The sequence below is a fragment of the Podarcis cretensis genome (assembly GCF_951804945.1).
Source record: "Podarcis cretensis genome assembly, chromosome: 7".
Classification (NCBI taxonomy): Eukaryota; Metazoa; Chordata; class Lepidosauria; order Squamata; family Lacertidae; genus Podarcis; species Podarcis cretensis.
In genome coordinates, this window is record NC_137176.1 from 87,941,446 (window position 1) to 87,965,162 (window position 23,717).

Consider the following 23,717-nt stretch of genomic DNA (forward strand, 5'->3'; position numbering starts at 1 on the left):
CTCGCTACCTGAGTGGGAGCCATGTGGCAGCTGTAGCATCTAGGCCTGGCTTTACCTCTGAAATAAGTGACAAGAAGGCTCTCGTGATGGCAATGTAGCTCACCTTGTGCAGAAGAGGAGCCGAGAAACTCAATAGGCTGATCCCAAATGCGGTATCTCAAGGAAGGTCCAAAATCAGAGTTGATTTTCTAGCGGTTGGAAGTTGGCCACCTTCTATTTGTGCACAGATATGCGCCGGGCTCTGTTGTTGGGCAACCTGGTTCTATGGCAACAGTTGCCAAGTGGTCCATGTCCAAGAACAATTCCAGGAGATTCAGGATTCCAGGCCTTCAGAGCTCTGAGACTAGACTCCCCATCAGTACCAATGGGGTCAAGCCAAGAGTAATAATATTTGCTGGCTCACACTGATGTGGGAAAAGAGCCACCTATTTCATTGCCCAAGTGAAAAACAGACTAAAATAAACAGAGTGTGGTGGGTGAGAAAATAGTCTCAAAGTTGCACACAGCTCCACAAAGGAGGTACGTTGGAGTGTGTCCACATCAACTGCCAAATTAATTTGTGCCTTCGTGTCAGGAAGTTGTGGTAGCTCTGACTCTTCCCAAGAGAGGCTTCCATGGCCACAATGAAATGACTTCTCCTTTGGTCTCCTCAACAGTCTCCAACGAAGACCCACCCAAGGCATTTTTTGCTACCTGGGATTGGGACCAGAATGGGAAGATTCCACTCTCACACACAGAAGAGAGACATGAAAACAAACAACCAATGAAGTGCTTCAACACCGGGGTAAAACAAAGCCCCCTAGCAGTTGCATTCTGTGCTAGCTGCAGCTTCCAAACCAGGTACAAGGCTAGCTCCCCACACAGTGCATTACAGTAGTCCAGCCATGGTTATCATCTCTGGCTGCTTTGTGGAAGCCTCTCTCCAGGGAAACACACCTGGCACCATTGTCTGGTTTCCATCGTCTTTTTTGACCACACGGGCCTTGGATAACTAAGCTAGCCTCTATGGCCATGTTCACCATAGTCTTAGCCTGCATAACCTAGAGCAGTGATGGCCAAACTTGGCCCTCCAGCTGTTTTGGGACTACAGTTCCCATCATCCCTGAGCACTGGTCCTGTTAGCTAGGGATGATGGGAGTTGTAGTCCCCAAAACAGCAGGAGGGTCGCGTTTGGCCATCATTCACCTAGAGGTAGGCAGTCTAACTTTTCTTGGGAGAGCACTCTGCAATACAGGAGCAGCCACTGAAAAGGATCGCTCTTGTGTCATCTGTGCTTCTGATGATAATGGGATGGAGAGAAGGTGCATACCCAAAGGACCTAGGAAGGTTCTCAACCTGTGGGTCCCCAGATGTTGTTGGACTACAACTCCCATCATTCCTAGCCAGCATGACCAGCGGTCAGGGATGATGGGAGTTGTAGTCCAACAACAACTAGGGACCCACAGGTTGAGAACCACTGATCTAGAGAGACATGATAGAGAGGATTCAAGAGCTGCATTTGCCCTGGGCCTGAGGTTTACTAACCCACTCTTCAATATAGACCCCATACCCCCTCACTGTTCCCCCCGAGGGTCCTCACTCCCCCCCCACACCGCCCCAAAAGCAAAAAAGCAGAGATCCTTTCTGTCCTTGCAGTATCGGTGAAGAATGACGTGGGCGTGTGGCACTGAGAACAAATGAGGGGACGGCAGTGCAGCCGCTTGCTAGCCTCTTTGGCTGTCTCCAAGCGCACGCTGAGTGTGCTAAAAATGGCCTGTGAGAGAGGAAGGCGCAGCGATACCATTTAGAGTCTGGGTCAGCCCTGCTGTGCGAGGTTTTGGACGATGGAAAGTTCCAGCGGCCAAGTACAAAACGTCTATAACAGAAGCCAAGCGCGTTCCTGCAGCTTCACCCTGGGATCGATGTTCATTGTGAGAGTTAGCTGTGAGGTGAAGTTTCCCATGTGGGCAAGGCGTAGGCAATCAGCGCTCATGGTGTCACTTGCATTCCAGAAATGCATCTGATGTGTGCTTCCTCACACTTTAAGGGGCAATTCCTCCACCACTGTTTCCTGCGGCAAACATGCTATGTGTGAATGGTGGTTAGCCATGCTCATGTGCCAAAGGGACGCAGGTGGCGCTGTGGTCTAGACCACGAATCCTCCTGGGCTTGCCGATCAGAAGGTCGGCTGTTCAAATCCCCACAATGGGGTGAGCTCCCGTTGCTCTGTTCCAGCTCCTGCCAACTGAACAGTTCCAAAATACACCAGTGAAAGTAGATAAATAGGTACAACTGTGGCAGGAAGCTAAATGGCATTTACGTGTGCTCTGGTTTCTGTCACAGTGTCCTGTTGCACCAGAAGTGGTTTAGTGCTGCTGGCTGCATGACCTCAAAAGCTGTCTGTGGACAAACGCTGGCTCCCTCGGCCTGAAAGCCAGATGAGCGCCGCAACCCCATAGTACGCATTTGACTGGACTTAACCGTCCAGGGGTCCTTTACCTTTACAGTTTTGAGTAGGATTTCTAAGGCAGAGGTGGCACCTAGAATTCAGTCCTAGGTTCTTAACTGTTCTGGCTCATGGATAATTCTTTAGTAACACTTGTGGACAATACATACAACTGATGCCACGTTTTAAGATACACCCACAAGGATAGCCCCAAAAGCCAGCACTTGGATACAGAATGCTACATTGCTGGGTTTGCTTCCTTGACCCAAAGTTGGCCAGAGTTAGGAGGAGGGAGACTAATGAGACTAATTTAGCTGGTGTGCAATTGCGATTTAACCAACAAGTAAAGGTAAAGGTAAAGGGACCCCTGACCATTAGGTCCAGTTGTGACCAACTCTGGGGTTGCGTCACTCATCTCGCTTTATTGGCCGAGGGAGCCAGCGTACAACCTCTGGGTCATGTGGCCAGCATGACTAAGCCGCTTCTGGTGAACCAGAGCAGTGCACAGAAACGCCGTTTACCTTCCTGCCAGAACGGAACCTATTTATCTACTTGCAGTTTGACATGCTTTCGAACTGCTAGGTTAGCAGGAGCAGGGACCGAACAACGGGAGCTCACCCCGTGGCGGGGATTCGAACCGCCAACCTTCTGATCAGCAAGTCCTAGGCTCTGTGGTTTAACTCTGTGGTTTAACCCACAGCCCCACCAGCGTCCCTTATCCAACAAGAGGAGGGCACAAACCCATTTTGAAAACGTGTGAAATGCTTAACCACCCATGGGTCCAAAGGACCCATAGGTCCTTTGCCTTTGCCTTACTTGCATGTGCCAAGGATCCCTGATTGGCTAGGCTGCCCAACATGAATGCATTGCATGTTTAGGAATAAGAATGTGGGTGAGGCGAATGGCACATCCTGTTCTTGCAGGGGCCAGCCGCCTGAAGAAGTATCTCCACCCCCATCGTCCAGCCCGGACACTGAGGTCCACCTCCAAGGGCCTTCTGGCGGTTCCCTCCCTGCGAAAAGTGAGGTTACAGGGAACCAGGCAGAGGGCCTTCTCGGTGGTGGCGCCCGCCCTGTGGAACACCCTCCTAGCAGATGTCAAAGAGAAAAATAACTACCTGACATTCAGAAGACATCTGAAGGCAGCCCTGTTCAGGGAAGTTTTTAATGTGTGCCATTTTGAGGTATTTTTAATCTTTGTTGGAAGCCGCCCAGAGTGGCTGGGGAAACCCAGCCAGATGGGCGGAGTACAAATAAATTATTATTATTATTATTATTATTATTATTATTATTATTATTACCAAGCAGAGGGCTTTCTCGGTGTTGGAACCCCGCCCTGTGGAATGCCCTCCCATCAGATGTCAAGGAAATAAACAACTACAGTGGTACCTCATGTTAAATACGCTTCAGGTTACAGACTCCGCTAACCCAGAAATCATACCTCAGGTTAAGAACTTTGCTTCAGGATGAGAACAGAAATCGCATGGCGGTGGCAGCAGGAGGTCCCATTAGCTAAAGTGGTACCTCAGGTTAAGAACAGTTTCAGGTTAAGAACGGACCTCCAGAACGAATTAAGTTCTTAACGCGAGGTACCACTGTATCTGACTTTTAGAAAGCATCTGAAGGCAGCCCTGTTTAGGGAAGTTTTTAATGTTTGATGTTTTTTCATGTCTTTAATATTCTGTTGGAAGCTGCCCAGAGTGGCTGGGGAAACCCAGCCAGATGGGTGGGGTGTATATATAATAAAGAGGCTTTGTGGGCACCAACAGAAGACCTCAAGGATGCCCTTTTGCCTATGGGAGCTGTATTGGTGACTCCTGATGCAACAAATCACTGCTATTGAAGGAGAGCCAGCGTGGTGTAGTGGTTAAGGGCGGTAGTCTTGCAATCTGGTGAACTGGGTTCGATTCCCCAGCTGCTGGGTGACCTTGGGCCAGTCACACTTCTCTGAAGTCTCTCAGCCTCACTCACCTCACAGAGTGTTTGTTGATATCAAATCCAAACTCTTCTTCTTCTTCCCCTTGTCCAAATCTTTCCTTGGCAATGTCTCTCCTGCCCCCCTCCCCGTTCCACCTTCCCCCCACCCCTGATCCTGAATATTATCTTTATGGCTCACACAGTAAATAGGCGCACATTTCTTGAGATGCAGCTTTGTTCTTCTGAGGCGTTCATACACTTTAGGTTAATTAGAAACAGCCCAAGCACAAGGAAGGAGACAGCAAAGTGGGGTGGGAGCCTGAATCATACATAGATGATAAAATGACTCTTTTAAGTAAATGGAACAGAACATCCAGCTCCTTCAGAAACTTATAAATTAATGGTAAGTCCAGAGAGAATGCATTAGGCTTGAAGATAATTGGAATTCTGAGCCGCTAGCAAGAAGGCAGAAAACCCAAGGATGAATTCCTTCCACAAAATAAATTGCCAGGAACACAGCTCTTCATTGTACAGATCAGATTTGCTAAGGACAGAAATGATGGGGGCAGGCGGCGGGCGAGATCAGACCTTCACTTTGCGAGTATAATTGTAGCGTAATAAGAGGCATCGGAAAATTATTGTGATGAGGCCATAATACGGGCTTGTCAGGGAATTTGGCCAAAGCTCAGCAGCAGAAGTAGCAAAGTGAATCATCACAGAAGGAGGGCAAAAGGGGGTACAGATTTGCATAAAACTTGCGCACCCACATTTATCACATTTGTGGCCCCTTACTAGTGGGACGCGGGTGGCGCTGTGGGTTAAACCACAGAGCCTAGGGCTTGCCAATCAGAAGGTCGGCGTTTCGAATCTCCGCGACGAGGTGAGCTCCCGTTGCTCAGTCCCTGCTCCTGCCAACATAGCAGTTCGAAAGCACGTCAAAGTGCAAGTAGATAAATAGGTACCGCTCCGGCAGGAAGGTAAACAGCGTTTCTATGCACTGCTCTGGTTCGCCAGAAGCGGCTTAGTCATGCTGGCCACATGACCCGGAAGCTGTACGCCGGCTCCCTCGGCCAGTAAAGCGAGATGAGCGCCACAACCCCAGAGTCGGTCACGACTGGACCGAATGGTCAGGGATCCCTTTACCTTTACCTTTACTAGTGCAACACAGCCTTTAGGGCCGTCTTACCCATAGGTGCTAGGGGTGTTGGGCACCTGGGCGCTGGGCTCTCAGGGGCGCCAGGCCAAGACTCTGAGGCTGAGATTTGGAGTCCAAGGATTGGGAAGAGTCGACAGTCACTGTTGAGTGGAGCAGAGCCCGTTGGAGCGCCACAGCTCTTCTGCTGTGGGCAAGTGAGGCACTGAGGCCGCTGGCTGGCTCTGCCCTCCTGCGCACCTGGGATTGGTGGGCCGTTGAGAGGCCCGCCCAGCGCAGGATGCTCACACAAGTCACTTGGCTTCACTCAGTTGCCACCGCTGCCTTGGGCTCTACTGTTGTGTTGTTGCGCTGGGCTCTGCTCGCCCACGCCTTGCTCTGCTGCTGTCACCACCTCGGGCTCCTCTGTTGTTGTTGAGGTGGCCGGTTAGGCCAGCTCTGCTGTGCGCGCCTTGCCATCCCGCCCTAAAAAAAGGTCCACAACTTTGGGCAACCTGGAGGGGGGGCGCCGGGTAGATCTTTGCACCCGGCGCTGCATATGCTTAAGACGGCCTTGACAGCCATGCTGCCATTTACTGCCCTCCTTTCTGCTGTGATGACCTGGGACTCGGGCTTGGACTCGGAACCAGAGGAATCTCAGTCTGCACTGGATCCTCTGCCTCAGGCGGCAGCTGAACCAAGTCTGGGGCCTGGTCCTGAAGATCCCCAGTCTGCACAGGTTCCCCTGCAACAAGCACCAGCTGGGCTGAGTCAGGGGTCTGAGCCTGCCCTGGCTCCAGATGCGGGGATTACCTTGTTGCCTTCAGCTGGGCCATCACTTACAGCTGCTCCACTACCAGTTGGGTCAGGGGAGGCTGAGGCGGCCTCTGGATCTAGTAACCCACCGACATCTCCCGAGCTGCAGAGACTCAGGTCTGAGAGAAGGAGAGACCTGAGTACTCGCAGGAGGAGTGCTCACCTTCGGGTGAAACAGGGAGGTGAGTCACTGGGGGGGATCAGGACCGGCCGTTACCCCATCAGAGATAAAAGGCTGTCGGACCCTGCCCCAGGTTGCAGGAGCAACATTGCTGCTTGCTGGAACCTGCCTGAGACCCTGTCCCCGACCTAAAAAAGATGATGATAATTGTTTCTACATGTGCACGTGCACATACCTAAAAATGCAGGTTTTATGTAAAGTGGTGTCCTCTCTTGTCCTCTTTTTGAGTGATGCTTAAGGGACCACTTATCCAAATTTACAGGATATCAGCCTCTCTCCAAGTTCACAGCCAGGAAGCAGCATTTATTTTTGGCAGAGGTGGGGGAGCGATAGAATGGTCCATGGAACGGCCATTCTTCACTCTCCCATATTACAAGGAAGCAGCAACAGCAGAAGGCTGGCATGCGATGGCCAAGCATTCATGATGCTGTTTTATTGTGCTAAGATAAACTGATAGCTTTCAAAAGATAGTCTCTTTTGGAGTGCATCACATCCCTCATTTTCTCTCTCTTTTTTTTACTGTTGATGTTCCTTGTCTGTTTTGTTGACAATCAGTGAAATGGCAGGCTGTCGATTTGCTAATAAATTGATTTGATGGTGGTTAAAGAGAAGCAGTCTTAAGTTAGGCACATTTCTCTCTGTGCACCTGTGTGTGGAATGCACATATAATGCCCAGCTTCTTGGTGTATGGATCTTACACTCTATTCCATGGGTAGGCAAACTAAGGCCCGGGGGCCGGATGCGGCCCAGTCGCCTTCTAAATCTGGCCCACAGACGGTCCAGGAATCAGCGTGTTTTTACATGAGTAGAATGTGCCCTTTTATTTAAAATGCATTTCTGGGGTATTTGTGGGGCCTGCCTGGTGTTTTTACATAAGTAGAATGTGTGTGTTTATTTAAAATATATCTCTGGGTTATTTGTGGGGCATAGGAATTCATTCATATTTTTTTCCAAAATATAGTCCAGCCCCCCACAAGGTCTGAGGGACAGTAGACCGGCCCCCTGCTGAAAATGTTTGCTGACCCCTGCTCTATTCCATACCCTCCAACATTTCTCTGATGAAAATAGGGATATCCTATTCCATCATCATCCATCATCATCATCATCATCATCATCATCATCATCATCACCCATCTGACTGGGTTCCCCCAGCCACTCTGGACAGCTACCATGACAGATCATTTTTTAAAACAAGTACAGGGAAAACATTAAAAAGTGTGATTTGCAAACTGCCATCTATTGTGGCCCTACCTGCTCATCCCCACCTTATTTTGCTATGTCTACATTCATCTTGCAACAAGCGGAAGCTAAAGGGGTGTGTGCAGGGAAGTCAACACATTTAAAAAGAAAAGAAAAGAGAGAGGAGACAGCTGAGCTGGTAATGGTGAAAGCTCCTTGACTGCAAAATAGTTTTGTTTTTTTCTGAGAAATCGTGTCCTCTTCACAGAGAGCACATGTTGTGGTGAAATCACTAAGACTGACCTTGCTGTTTGTGTGGGTGGGAAGAAGAAGAGTTTGGATTTGATATCCCACTTTATCACTACCCTAAGGAGTCTCAAAGGGACGTGGGTGGTGCTGTGGGTTAAACCACAGAGCCTAGGACTTGCCGATCAGAAGGTCAGTGGTTTGAATCCCCACGACGGGGTGAGCTCCCGTTGCTCGGTCCCTGCTCCTGCCAACCTAGCAGTTCGAAAGCACCTCAAAATGAAAGTAGATAAATAGGTACCACTGCGGTGGGAAGGTAAACGGCGTTTCCGTGCGCTGCTCTGGTTCGCCAGTAGCGGCTTAGTCATGCTGGCCACATGACCTGGAAGCTGTACGCCGGCAAACTCGGCCAATAAAGCGAGATGAGCGCCGCAACCCCAGAGTCGGTCATGAATGGACCTAATGGTCAGGGGTCCCTTTACCTTTAAGGAGACTCAAAGTGGCCAACGTTCTCCTTTCCCTTCCTCCCCCACAACAAACACTCTGTGAGGTGAGTGAGGCTGAGAGACTTCAGAGAAGTGTGGAGGAGCAGGGAAGCCAACCCAGTTCACCAGATTACGAGACTGCCACTCTTAACCACTACACCACGCTGGTTCTCCCACACTGGAAGTGATTGGATAGCCACAACAACCCAATTGGTGGTCCCTCGGTCGCTGGGGTAATTCTGGCCAATGGGATCGTACGTGCATTAGCCGAGGGACCTATATACACCACTGCACATTGCGTTGAGCTTCCTCTTTTCAGCTCATGCATCAGTTCACCCACCCTCCCACCCTTCTTCACTTAGAGCATAGTTAATCTATGGAACTCTCTGCCACAGAGAGGATTAGACAGCTTCATGGGGGATAAAGCTGTCAACTAGCCATCAAAGCTACTCTCTGCCTTTGCTATCAGAAGCAGCAACACTTCTGAATACCAGTTGCTGGAAACCACAGGAAGGGAGAGTGCTCCTGTGTTCGAATCCTGCTTGCAGGTTTCCACTGTGGGAACACGATGCTGGACTAGATGGGCATTGGTCTGATCCAGCAGGCACTTATTATGTTCTTGGCTGCAGCTCAGGAGGGTGAGGGCATGAAAATGCTTGGGAGGACCAGAGTTGGGTTGAATTTGTCTTGTGTGAATCAGGGCAGTAGAAGACAGCGAATTTCTCATGTTCATTTGACCCCAGCAGCAGTTCCCGTGGTTAACATCATCCGCACAGCTGTTTTTATAGGCTGTTCTCTCTTGGTCTTTTCCCAAAGAGATCTCTGGAAGCTCAGGCGATTCCACCAGCATTAATTGCCAAGTGAGAAGAAAATATGTTGACAAGCGTCCCTTCTCATATCACACTTTCAGCACATTCTGAGGATGGAAAGTGCAAACTGATTAGGGAGTTATGGGAAACATTTAACCGACACGCTCACATTTATTTCGTACACAAATAAACCTCCTTTCTGCATGTCTTCATGGGAAAGCAAGCACCTTTTAAGGTATGGAAAATCTTTTCCCCACCCCAGTTTACCCCAGTTTGTCCTTTAATTCCTTTCATGGAATGTCTGTTCTTCATCGATTTGCAATTTGCACGATAGGAGGAGGTGAAAGAATGAAACTGCTTGGCCATTTTGTTTTTAGCTTATAAAATGGTTGCTTTCTGCCCAGAGGTTGTTTCTGGCAAACTGGTCCAGGAGTTCAGCTCAGGAAACTGAAACTTAAAGGGAGAAAAGAAATGGAAGCTTCAGAGGCAACCAGAAACTTAGCAAACCTTTACTTCCCTTCTGTGATTATGAGACTGGGAATGCCTGTGCCAAAAAATGTGGATATGGTAAGCAGGAGAAGAGTGGTTAGAAACCAGTAGAAAGAAGCCTAGTCTTGCAGGAGACCCAAACTCCAGTGACAAAATATATAAACCACATGCCTGAAACCCCACAGAAAAAGTCCTGAAACCATTTTGTCCCTCCCAAATTGACCTCAAATATTTCTCTGCAAGGTCGAAGGAAAATGGAAAAGCCTCCCCATTGTCTTTTCATTCACAAATCCTGACTTAAGGGTTTGTCTGTGTATGAATAGGGTGAGCCTGTGACCTGGCTCAGGAACGAAGTATTTGTCATTACAAAAGACTGGCCAGGCTCCCCAGGGTATCCAATCAAGTAAACATTAACAGGTAAAACAACAACAACAACAACAAAACAGATAACCTGCCAGACAGGAGATAAACAAAGCACTCAGATTTCTGCTGTAGACCGCCCTTTCTGTGATGCAGGTATGATGTTTCTGGGTTGGTCTTGGACTCCAGGGCGGGCAATTTAAAATGCCTATATAAGGACAGGCACACCTTGGTTCTGGGTCCTCCTCCTTTCCTGCGTGTGAGGGGAGCACCCTGTTGCAACAGTTTCAATAAAGATCAGGCTTACTAGCTGCTTTGCTTCTCAATATTCTCTGGTTGGCCTCTGTTATTTTCTCTGACCGATGGAGAACCTGCAAAGGACTCTATAAGGGCTCTTGTGTTCCCCATAAGGGAATAAGGGCAGATTTTTGTTTATTACACTGTGTAGACACCATACCTTTAAAGTATATTATTTTCCCCAGCGACTATTGGGAACTATAGTTCGTTAAGAGTGCTGGGTGCTCTGTGACAGGCAAACTACAATTCCTTTGGAAAAGCCCTGTGCTTTAACTGTGTGATGGTGTGCACACAGTCTGGTTTGAGCTAAAATAAGTTGCTTTATTGCAAGGTCTTGGCTGAAGTAGGAAAATAGGTTTCATTTAGGTTTCATTTCACTAGCAACATCCTAGAGGTCCCGGGCCCTAAGGAAGTTAGATTGGCTTCAACCAGAGCCAGGGCCTTCTCAACACTGGCTCTAGCCTGGTGGAACGCTCTGTCTCCTGAGACCAGGGCCCTGCAGGATCTGATTTCTTTCCACAGGGCCTGTAAGACAGAGTTGTTCCACTTGGCCTTTGGCTTGGAGCCAATTTGATTCCCTCCCCCTCTTTCTTTTTCCTTTTTCCTTTCTCCTCCTGTGATGAGGCTGCATTTTAATATTTTTATGTTGTATTTTAATCTTGTTTTTAAGTTGTATTCATTCAGCTTGTTTTTATTATTGCTTGTTAGCTGCCCTGAGCCCGGCCTTGGCTGGGGAGGGCGGGGTATAAATAAAAATTATTATTATTATTATTATTATTATTATTATTATTATTAAGGGTGATGCAGAGCAGTCTGGTCCAACTTTTTGAATGGTAAAGAAGCAGTAGATGAGAATGCACCAGGAGGTGCATACTTGGGACTCAGCTATACAGCAGCAAATAAAACGTTTCAAGTGTGTCACAAAGTGCATGGTAAAACTGTGACACTAGATGGCGATGGTGAGCTATGGCAAATTCAATATATTTTTCAAAACTTTTTTTTAAAAAAAAGCATTTTCACAACATTTTTCAAAATATGTGTCTAGATTCCACCTCAGTTTCATTAGTTGAGAGCTCTATAATGTTTTGTAGCCAGGAGAGGCCATGCTCTGGGAAGAGAATGTTTCTGGGCACTATTGAAGAGGATGAGTCATAGCATCAGCTTTTAGGAGCCAGGGGCTTATGTGGTCCAAGACAGGTGTTTGGGATGCAAAATCATAGAGTCATAGAATCTTAGAGTTGGCAGGGACCCAAGGGTCATCTAGTCCAACCCTCTGCAGTGCAGGAATCTCAGCTAAAGCATCCATGGCATAGGAAAAGACCTGCCAAGGAAACTGAAAAATATTTTTATGTATGCAACAACGGCGGCAAGAGTCTTAATAGCACAAGGATGGAAGAACGAGGAAATCCCGACCAAAGAACTGTGGCAAGAGAAATTGATGGACTACGCAGAATTGGCAAAATTGACACACAAACTACATGAGACAAGGATAACTGTGATTTTAAAGATGAATGGGAACCCTTTACAAAGTATTTAAAGAAACAACAAAATGAACTGGAGTCCTTGGCAGGTTTGGAATAAACATTCACAAACTTCTTATTGATAACATCTAGATAGATAAATTAAGGATCAGTACAGTTTTGTAACATGCAGAAAATAACATATGTTGATAAACCAGAGAGAGGAGCTGAAGGAAGTCTGGGTGGGGAGGGGAGGGGAGGGTGGGTATATATATATATTTTTTTATAAATATTTATTAGCATTTCAATAATACACATAGACACACACACAAAAAAAGAAAAAAATAACAAAAAATACAAAATTTAGAAAAAAAAGAACAATTAAAAACAAATGAGATTTCAATTGCTTATTTTCATATAACTTCTTTCTTAGACCTCCTCTCCCCTCCCCTTCTTGTATTCCAGTTCAAATTATTAATCCTGCAAATCCTTATTACTTAATTCTCAACCTTAAACTTAATGATTTTAACATACTGTAATTTTACCTTTCCTCATTCTTCCATTAAATTATTATTGCATTCCTCATTTTCATTTCATTTTAACCATTTTATACAACCAATTTTAACTTATCTAATCTTAAACATCTTATGCATCATTTCTTATTCTTTAACATATTTCTTAAAGTCAATATTTCCCTTCCATGGCTTTCCCAACTTCCATACAAATATCAAAACAAATTAAAACAAAGTAATTAGTAATTCTGTACCCTTTGGATTATCAAACTCCAACCCCCCTTTCCCGGTTTGGTCCCCAATAAATGTTCAATCAATACTGTTTAACCTGGAGATCTCACGTCCGAGGCTCTCAAGTCGTCCTCAGTTCCTCTCTGCCGGCCTCTTGGATAGTCCTTTAGGTTAAGCCCCAAGGCTCGAAGGGGCTCTGACCCAACAAGATCCATGATTTTTCCAGTTGGCCCTCCATATTTAAAATTAATGCTAATGAGGTGCTCCACTCTCGAATTTGCAGTTTCCAACTCAGTCCAAACTTTCCACCTCAAATTTTTATTCTCCTTTATTGTCTGCATGCCAGGCCCCAAACTGTAATTCTCCCTTGACATCTGCAAAATTACCAGTCCACCTTCCTTTTCCTCAAAAGCAACATGTGTCTCTTCCATAGTCTCATGGCTCTCAGATTCCTCTTGTTGTTGATATGTGTAAACTACCTCAAAAGCAACGTGTGTCTCTTCCATAGTCTCATGGCTCTCAGATTCCTCTTGTTGTTGATATGTATAAATTTCTTGCCTCCACTCCCTGTCAGCTTCAACAATGTTGTTTACTGCCAGGGCCAGAGTGTTCACATTTGTAGTCAAAACATCTGTCTGATCTTGTAACTTTCCCAGGAGAGCCAGTATTTTGTTGAGTTTAGTCTGATTTTTGCTTCTTTCAGCCATTTTTGTAGTGTCTCTCAGTTTAAAAACCAACCAGTGAGTTAATTTGTAGCTGCTCTCCCTTATTTTCCAGAAATTGCAACAAATATAGCCAGCAGATGCAACAAAGACAAAGTTCCCTTTATCCTTTCCTTTTGACAGCTATTTTGACAGCTGTCAAAATCTTCAATGGTTCCTCAACAGGTTCTCTCGCGGGGCACCCCCGGGTTCCGGGGGGGTGAAACTTTAGCTCCTAACGTTAGGTTTATCCTCCAGTAAAATTTATAGCGTCAAGCCGTGAAGGTTTTTTTTTTTTTATGAAAAAAAAGAGTTCTCTCGACCTTAAGTTGCAAGCTCTTTGCGTTAAAATATCTACTCAAAGGGGGGGGGGGGGCGACTTCCTTTTTGACCCTTCCCCGCTCGTTCCCAATTCAAGAAAAAAATTTTTAAGTTCCAAATTCCATATGTACTCACGGGTTCTTATTTTTAAGTCCAATTGTTCCAAGGAAAAAGTCAGCGCTTCTCCGACAATGGCATGCGGCTTCGCTCCGCAGAAGGAGCAATCGACTCACAGCACCGCGCCGTCCCCCGTCCCCGTTCCTGAGCCTTTAAAAAGGCTCCTTCGCGGTTTGGGGGGGCGCAAATGGTGCCCGCCGAGTCACCACGTTCACAGGCATCAGCGCCTGTGATTTTTAAGGGTCCCCGCGTCGCCGGCGCGGACAAGACCCGATCCTGCGGAGCCGATTCCCTCCGGAGCTCGGAGGGAATCCGCCATTAATCGGCAGCGCTAACCCGGAAGTCCGAGGGTGGGTATATTTTGGGGAGGGGGAGGGGGAAATGGGGGGGGAATTAAGGATGATATGTTTTTTGATAAAATGTTACGTTGAAATTACTAATAAAAATATTTTTTAAAAAATACATAAAGCATCCATGGCAGATGGTCATCCAACTTCTGCTGAAAACTTCCAAGGAAGGAGAGTTCACAACGTCCTGAGGGTGACTATTCCAACAGCTCTTACTGGCAGAAAGTTCTTCCTGATGTTTAGTTGGAATCACTTTTTTTTTAAATAAATATTTTTTATTAGATTTTCCATTAAAAAAAAACATTTTTACAAAATTATACATCCATTTTTAACTTAAACCCTTTTTTTCCAGAACTTCCCTCAGCTTGTCTGATGATTTTCCGTTTATTTTTTATCCTCGTCTCACATTTCCCAATATTATATTGCACTCAAATACTCTTAATCACATCTTATTTTTTAAACAATATTTCTAACAGTAATTTCACAGAGCTTCTTGAAAGCCAACGAACGTTATTTGCTCATCACAGAAATTTTTGATATACCCTGTAAATTTCTTCCAGTCCTCGGAGAATCTCTGGTCACGTTGGTTCCTAATTCTCCCCGTCAATCTGTTCATTTCTGCGTGTTCCATCAGTTTCATCCTCCATTCTTCTTTCGTGGGCATCTCTTCCTGTTTCCATTTCTGTGCCAGCAAAATTCTGGCTGCTGTTACTGCATACAAGGTGTTTAGTCGGAATCTCATGGCTTATGAAACCTGAGGGACGTTGGTTAACACACCTTGTGGATCACAGACTAGCAGGTCCATCAAACAGTCCTGGCTTGTGGGCTTCCAAAAACATCTAGTTGGCCAACTCCAGGGAACAGGATACTCAAACCAAATGCACACTGAGTGGCCGATCTAGCTGGGCTCTTCTTCTCTTATGGTTTTGTTACGGAAATTACGGGTGGGGGCACATCTTTAAAGTTGTTCAATGTTACAAATATTGTGCATAAATGAACCCTTTCGACTTGACAGCTCAGGGAAGTTACCTAGCTTTAAAAATCATATAAAATCAACTCCTTTGCCAGTTTCCTTCATTCCACCGCCAATTTGCTTCATTGGCCAAGGACTTGGAAACTACTCGGTCCCCACCAAAATCACTCAAGCAGGAAGCCATGTATTCACAGGAAGGTACTCATAGGTGTCAATCGCTGAGCAAAGGCACTCCTCCGTGATTGCCTAGGTGCCAGACTATGCAAACCAAAGTTCTATTGTCCTCTTGTAGTAGGTACTTAGAATGTACCGTATTTTTTGCCCTATAGGACACACTTTTCCCCCTCCAAAAATGAAGGGGAAATGTGTGTGCGTCCTATGGGGTGAATGCAGGCTTCAGGAAGCTATCCGCAAGCCGTGCGAGCCCGGCGCGAAGTCGCGCAGCTCTCCCACGGCTTGTGGAGAGCTGCCTGCAGGCTTTGGGCTTGTGAAGAGCTGCCTGCAGGCTTTGGGCTTCGCGCAGCTCTCCGCAAGCCGTGGGAGAGCTGTGCGACTCGGGGCCCGGGCTTCGGGCAGATATCTGCAAGCCTGGGGAGACTGTCGCGACTTCCCGCCGGGCTCCCTAGGCTTGCGGATAGCAGCCTGTTCTGGGGGCTGGGGTCGGGGGAAGCTCGGGCTTGCCGGGGGGGGGGGGATACATTTTTTTTCTTTATTTCCCCCCCAAAAAACTAGGTGCGCCCTATGGGCCGAAAAATACGGTACTTCCCTATACATATCCTATATCCAACTGTCGCCCCAACACATTCCTCCTATGTTAATCATGTATAACCCTCCCCTTTTCTGATGTAGCAATGATGTAGCGATGATGCTTAATGAACTGTATGCTGGGATAAGATAGAAACTTTTAAAAGTCCTTGTCACCCCATCCTTGGGGTGCAAAATTCCTCTTTGAACCTGTTGAGCAATAAACTTTGGTCTACAGCTATTTGCTCTGGTTGGTGGCTGGACTCCTTCCTTTATTCCGCAGGGACCCGATGAGCTGGGTGACTGAGCAGCCTCGCACCTAGATTTTTCCCTAACAGTTTAGACCAGGGGTAGTCAACTAATGCATCCTTTTTGATGGTAAAATTTCCTTACCGCCCACCAGTGCTCGATGGAAGGAGGATTCCGCTTGTGCCGTAGAACCCCCTACCGCCCACCTAGCATCCTGAAATGGCCACTGGTGGGTGGTAGGGGCCAGGTTGACAATCCCTGGTTTAGACTGTCTTAGCTACATAATTTTACTTCTGACAAATTGCTGCACCCCTTGCCCAGTTCTCCAAGGAGCGAGGAGTTCCAGGCGTACAGCACTTACTCGCGTGGATTTCCTTTGGCGAAGAATATGAGTGGCAGCAGTGCAGAAGTTGGCTCACAAGGCTGTCTTGCCCCCTTCCCCGCTCCAAACCTGCAGCTGGCACTGGGTAGGTTAATCAATGAATAGTTAAGACACCAGGAATGCAGCCAATTTTGCTCAGTTCATAAGCAGGAGCACTGACTGGAGCCAATGGCCCAGTTTACCCAGATAGGTGACAAATGTCTCCATTGGCCGTCCATTCTAGCACAAGCACAGCCTTTCTGAGCTTAGCATTCGTCCTTCCTCCCGAAGCTATTTACCGTATTTTCTGCTCTATAAGACGCACTTTTCCCCTCCTAAAATGTAAGCGGAAATGTGTGTGCATCTTATGAAGCGAATGCAGGGGGGAGGCAGGCAGGCAGGAAAAGCCCCCACTGCTCTTGCGGGCTTTTCCCCAGGAGGGAGAAGGGACTGACTGGCCACCCTTTAAGGAGTGTGGGGGGGGGGAATTCCCCCACCTCCCACAGAAGCAGGGAGAAGGTCTGGGAGAAGCAGACAGGCTCGCTTCTCCCAGAACTGCTCCTTGGGGCTGGGGGGGGGGGAGGAAACCGGGCTTCCCCCCACAGCCCCGAGAAGCACTTGGAGAAGCGGACAGGCTGTGTGCAGCCTGTCCGCTGCTCCCTGAGCTGGGGAGGGGGAAGAAATAGTTTTCCCCTTGATTTCCCCCTCTGAAAACTAGGTGCTCCCTATGGTCAGGTGCGCCTTATGGAGCGAAAAATACGGTAATTCCAGCTCTTTTTTTTTTAATAATAATTTTTATTGGTTTTCCAATTTTAAAACAAAGCAAAACAACAACAACAACATAAAAACATCAATCAATACAAACAAACACACAAATATAAATTCTTAACCTCATTTTCATAAGCCTCTTTTCTCGGACTTCCCCATACCTCACCCTTTTTGCATCCTTATTTCACAATTTTTCAGCAACCCTTTTAGCCAATTAAATTTAAATTTGTTATCTTTCTCAATTTCCCCTTAAATCCTCAAACATTTTCAGCTGCAATTCTGCATCTTCCTTCCCCTTGACATTTTAGCACTCATCAATATTGTGACAGTTCTTAAGATAAGCTTTGAACTTCTTCCAGTCTTCCTCCACCGTCTCCTTCTCTTGGTCACGGATTCTGCCAGTCATTTCTGCCAATCCCATAAAGTCAATCACTTTCGTCTGCCATTCTTCCAGTGTGGGGAGTTCTTGTGTCTTCCAATACTTTGCTAGAAGGATCCTTGCTGCTGTAGTGGCGTACATAAAAAAAGTCCTATCCTTCCTTAACACCAATTGGCCGACCATGCCCAAGAGAAATGCCTCTGGTTTCTTGTGAAAAGTACATTTAAGTACCTTCTTAATTTCATTATAAATCATTTCCCAGAAGGCTTTTATCTTTGGGCAGGTCCACCAAAGGTGAAAGAAGGTACCTTCAGTCTCATTACATTTCCAACATTTATTATTGGGCAGATGATAAATCTTCGCAAGCTTAACTGGGGTCATGTACCACCTGTAAATCATTTTCATAATATTTTCTCTTAGGGCGGTAATTCCAGCTCTTGGGAAAGGCGGTGGTGGGGAGAAGATTAGTCCACTTTGCTGAGATCAGACCCATGTGTCTCCTTCAAGAAGAGCCAGCCGTGTCAATGAGGCAGTGCTCTGAGCAAAGTGAAATAGGCGGGTGACTAATGGCCACCCGCCTGATCTTTCTCTGGCCCCTAAAAGCCCTCCCTGTGCCAGATTGGAAGTGCATAAACCCTTTGCAGCTGGCAAGCGGCTTTCTTATTTTCCGGAAGAGGTGCCTGCAAGATAAGGAGCAGCTGAGGCCACCACCTCCCCTTGTTTCATAGGTGGGTGTGGCGTTTGCCCTCCTATGTGTGTGACATCATACTGGGTTCATAGAGAAAGGGTTAAAAAGGTAAAGGTAAAGGGACCCCTGACCATTAGGTCCAGTCGTGGCCGACTCTGGGGTTGCGGCGCTCATCTCGAGGGAGCCGGCGTACAGCTTCCGGGTCATGTGGCCAGCAGGACTAAGCCGCTTCTGGCAAAACAGAGCAGCGCACGGAAACGCCAATTACCTTCCCGCCGGAGCGGTACCTATTTATCTACTTGCACTTTGACGTGCTTTCGAACTGCTAGGTTGGCAGGAGCAGGGACCGAGCAACGGGAGCTCACCCCGTCGCGGGGATTTAAACCGCCAACCTTCCGATCGGCAAGTCCTAGGCTCTGTGGTTTAACCCACAGTGCCACCCGCGTCCCAGAGAAATGGTTATCTAATTGTAAGATAACTAACCAAGGGGCAGAGTTAACTGTGTATAAGGTTTAAGCACAGAGAGAATTTGTTAAGAGGAGTTAGAGTGGTTGAGAAGACAGTCTGGAGTTATAGGAGAGAGGGAAGATAAGTCGGTGGGTTGGGCTAGTCTGGTGTGAGAGAGGGAGAGAATTTGTTAACAGGAGTCAGTCAAACAGTTGAGATAATCAGTCAGAAGGTATTAGGAAAGTATAGGCTGGTAAAGAAACTAAAGTTAAGTTACTGACAGGAATATTATCTGAGAAATCATAAACTTGTCAATGTTTGTAAAATAAACTTTTTTTTTTTTGGTTCACTTTTAACAACCGACTGGATTCAGTGTTTTACGAGAGAGTAACAGGTTGGGACGCAGGTGGTTAAAGCCTCAGTGCCTAGGACTTGCCGATCGAAAGGTCGGCGGTTCGAATCCCTGCGGCGGGGTGCGCTCCCGCTGCTCGGTCCCAGCGCCTGCCAACCTAGCAGTTCGAAAGCACCTCCGGGTGCAAGTAGATAAATAGGGACCGCTTACCGGCGGGAAGGTAAACGGTGTTTCCGTGTGTGGCTCTGGCTCGCCAGAGCAGCGATGTCACGCTGGCCACGTGACCCGGAAGTGTCTCCGGACAGCGCTGGCCCCTGGCCTCTTAAGTGAGATGGGCGCACAACCCCAGAGTCTGTCAAGACTGGCCCGTACGGGCAGGGGTACCTTTACCTTTACCTTTTAACAGGTTGGTGGCAGCGGAGGAGCGATCACAGTGGTGGTACAGGGATCAACAGACCGTTCAACATCCGGGGACCCTGTGTGATCGCCACAGTGGGCCAGCCCTGAATTAAGATCCACATTAGATCTGCTGCCCCTATGGAACCTGCTGCCTGAGGTGATTTCCTGACCTTGCCCCATGTGTGGGCTGGCCCTGACAGCTACCCCCAGAGTCTAATTTATAGGACTCAACTGGAAGTGGCAATGAGAAAGGGAAGGTACTGCTAAAGAAGGAGAAGGGAGAAGAGAGAAGAGGAGGAGGAGGAGGAGGAGGAGGAGGAGAAGAAGGAGAAGGAGAAAACTAACTAGAAAACAACAATGATATTAATTATTATCATCACAAGTGTCATTCTTGGGAGCATGTTCCTGGCTCTTGTTTCCCCCCCCCCCAAATAATATTTATTAAAGTTTCAACCGTTACAGAAAGAAAAAGTAAACATACCACATTAAACATTAAACAAAAACAAAACAACACATCTCAATATAAAAAAACCCCAGAGAAATAAAACCCATTAAACAAAAACAAAAACGCAAAAAAGAAAATACATCAGATCTCCTCATTACAATTCTTTCACTAACTTATTTCCTTGACCTCCTCACACCTCCCTTTTTTGTATTCTAGGTCGATTATCTATTTCAGCAAATCCTTTCCCTCTTTTAAAATTTTTGTCCTGTAAATTGTCTTAGTATAATGTAGCTTTACTTTTCCTCCTTTCACCAATTAATAGTCAGTTATTCCCAAATCCTTTATATCATTCCTGCTAAAATCATATAATATTATTCCAACATCCTAACAAATATTAATTTTACAATGTTTCTGTAAATAGTCTTTAAATTTCCTCCAGTCTTCCTCCACCGACTCTTCTCCCTGGTCTCGGATTCTGCCAGTCATTTCCGCCAGTTCCATATAGTCCATCGCCTTCATCTGTCATTCTTCCCGGGTGGGTAAATCTTGTGTCTTCCAATACTTTGCAATAAGTATTCTTGCTGCTGTTGTAACGCATGTTCCTTGCTCTTGAGCTCCCAACCTTATGCACATCTTTTTCTTTCTTTCTTTCTTTCTTTCTTTCTTTCTTTCTTTCTTTCATCGCCATTATATCCCACCTTTTTCTCTACGGAGCTCATTGATTCTCCCCCTCCTCATTTAATCCCCCACAACAACCCTGTGAGGTAGGTTAGGCTGAGAGGCAAACGAGCGTCTCAAGCTCACCCAGGGAGCTTCATGGCCGAGTGGAGATTTGAACCCTGGTCTCCCAGGTCTTAGTCCAACGCTCTAAACAATACATCACACTGACTCTCACTTCAAAGCTAGGTTACTGTAATATAGTTCACGTGGGGCTGCCTTTGGTCAGTCCAGAGGCTTCAACTGGCCTGGAATGAGCTGCTGATGGGAGTTCAGATAATATCACACAGACCCTCTCTTGGCTCCCCTAATTGCTGCTTTGCTTCCAGGCTCAATTAAAAGTGCTGGATTTGACTTTTTAAAGCCCTGCATCCCCAGCCAGTCACCTACAAACCAGTCTAGGACCTTTATTCCACACCTCCTTCAGATGCTGCTGCCAGCTGAGCTAAGGTGGGCTTACATGCAGGGGTTTGGAGCATGGTAGGTAAACTAAGGCCCAGGGGCCAGATACGGCCCAATTGCCTTCTCAATATGGCCCACGGATGGAATCAGCATGCTTTTACATGAGTAGAATGTGTCCTTTTATTTAAAATGCATCTCTGGGTTATTTGTGGGGCATAGGAATGCGTTCATTTTTTCCCCTCTTCAAAATATAGTCCGGCCCCCCACAAGGTCAGAGGGACAGTGGACTGGCCCCTTGCTGAAAAAGTTTGCTGACCCCTGGTTTGGAGTGTCCAGGATTTGGCAAAGGCTCCTAGGTGAAGTAAGCCCAGCCTCTTCATTGCTTACTTTTAGTGAAGACAATTTTATTTAGTCACACTTTTTTAGCCTCTTGCTTTATAATGATAATGCTTCTGACTCTGTATACCTGAAGGAGCATCTCCACCCCCATCGTTCAGCCTGGACACTGAGATTGAGCACTGAGGGTCTTCTGACGGTTCCCTCACTGTGAGAATTGAAGATACAGGGAACCAGGCGGAGGGCACTTTTGGTAGTGGTGCCCACCCTGTGGAATGCCCTCCCATCAGATGTCTAGGTAAAGGGACCCCTGACCATTAGGTCCAGTCATGGACAACTCTGGGGTTGTGGCGCTCATCTCGCTTTACTGGCCGAGGGAGCTGGCATACAGCTTCCGGGTCATGTGGCCAGCGTGACTAAGCCGCTTCTGGCGAACAAGAGCAGTGCATGGAAACACTGTTTACCTTCCCGACGGAGCAGTACCTATTTATCTACTTGCACTTTGACGTGCTTTCAAACTGCTAGGTTGGCGGGAGCAGGGACTGAGCAATGGGAGCTCACCCCTGAGTAATTATATAACATTTAGAAAACATCTGAAGGCAAACCTTTTTAAGGTTTGATGTTTTACTCTGTTTTTATGTATGCTGGAAGTCACACAGAGTGGCTTGAACAACCCAGCCAGATGGACAGGGTACAAATAAATTATTATTATTATCATGGACCAACAGCAGGGTTTAGCAAATAAAAAAAAGGAGAGAGGGTTTTGGGGCAGCCCCTCTGTGGTTTGCTGGTGTAAAAGGTGTCGATTCCTCACACCTGAAAGTCAACAGCACTTAGGTGACCAGATGCAAAGCTCACCACACCTTGAATCCTTCTGCAGAACCAGCATTCATTTCATGATCCATTAACCCCATTTGTTTACCACCCAGCCGTCTAATGCGTGTGATAAAAGCCCATAAAAGGAACATGAAGCAAGCAGAGGAGCTCTTGGCAGGTGTCAGGCAGTGGTGGTGAGAGAAGCTGCAGCAGTGAAAATTCCCCCCTCCTTTTGCACTTCAACTGAACATTCAGCCATCGGACCCTCTGCACCGGGTCCCCTTATTCAGCACCCAGAACCCCCCTTCTACCGGGAAGCACTCTCAATTTCACAGGTCGAAGAAACCTACGGTGTGCTTCCATTGAGATGCATGTGTGTGTTTACGTTCCTGCCACTCCGCCGTGTCCCATGTGACCTTGCCCAATTCATTCCGAACAGCCTATATCTAACACACTCGAAGCCGTTATACAATATCAATAACGCAGCTCCGTTTGCCTTGCCTTGCACCAGCAGAGTTTACAGACGTCTGAATTCACCAGCCTTTCATTAGCCCCGAACGGCTGCTGTATATCGGAGAAGGAATTGTGCAGCCTGCTCCTTAACTGCCATTTCCCTCTTCCTTTTTTTTTTTTTTTGGAAAAGTAGCAAAATATCAGTTCTGGCCAGTTCCACCATCTATGCTAGAAAACACACACACACACACACACACACACACACACACACACACACACTCTCTCTCACACTCACACACACACACACACGCACAGCTCTCGCTCTTTCTTTTTCCTTCTGCCTCTACTCATCAACAAAACTGCTTCTGCTCACAGGGATGGTCATGATAGAGGTAGCTGGTTTTGCTGACTTACCCTTTCTCGCTTCTCTTATTCCCCCAGCAGTGCCAGCAATCACAACGAGGCAGCTGGCTGAGAAACAGGACCCCCTTTTCCTCTGCTCTCCAAAATCCAGTCCGATCCTGCAGCGCTTGCTTGCTTGCTTGCAAGTTCTTCCTCTCCCCCCCACCATCGTATTGGGTACATCCGCGGACGAGGAAGATGCTCTCCTCTCGCAGCCTTCCTGCTCCCCACCCCCCTCCCCGATGGATGAGATCAGCGCATATTAAGATAAAAAGCAAAATTGTTTGCTTAATGTATGCATGATGCTCAATAACCCCTAAGGTGACAACGGCATTCAAAGCTCAGTTCTGTCCTGCGACTCAGTATTTGCCGATGTCCCTCGTTAAAGTAGGCTAAAAATGAATGTTACAGGTCTCTCCTTGGGGGGCGGTGCATGAAAGGGTGTGTAGCTAATCTGAGTAATGTCTAGTGCCATTAGAACTGACTGGCTTTCTGGCGTTAAACTCAACTGGAGGCAGATGGCACTATCTTCTAGAAGATCGGGGTGTCCAAAAGGTAACAGGGCAGACAAGGGGATAGATACGGCCCAAGCATTTCCCTGCTGATGAGCGAGACATCAGTGGCATCCGAGTTATGTGCCCCCAACTCAGCTGTGGCTCTAGCTGCAACATGCTCTCACTGCTGGTGTTTGAAGCTAAGTATATATTGATGCTTTGAATTCTGGTGCTGGAGGAGGCTCTTGAGAGTCCCACAGACTGCAAG

General features: G+C 47.1%; 1 protein-coding gene across 3 annotated transcripts in view; it reads right to left on the minus strand.

The window, feature by feature from the left end:
* Positions 1-23,165, minus strand: part of SLC45A4 (solute carrier family 45 member 4) — a 148,484-nt gene extending 125,319 nt beyond the window's left edge. For 2 of the 3 annotated variants that reach the window (XM_079984285.1, XM_079984281.1), the window contains exon 1: positions 104-238. The gene's annotated coding sequence lies outside the window, so the exon portion shown is untranslated. Of the gene's footprint in view, positions 1-103; positions 239-22,967 lie in introns of those variants that run through there. The other variant, XM_079984282.1, reaches the window with a different exon arrangement.
* Between the last annotated feature and the right edge of the window lie 552 nt (positions 23,166-23,717).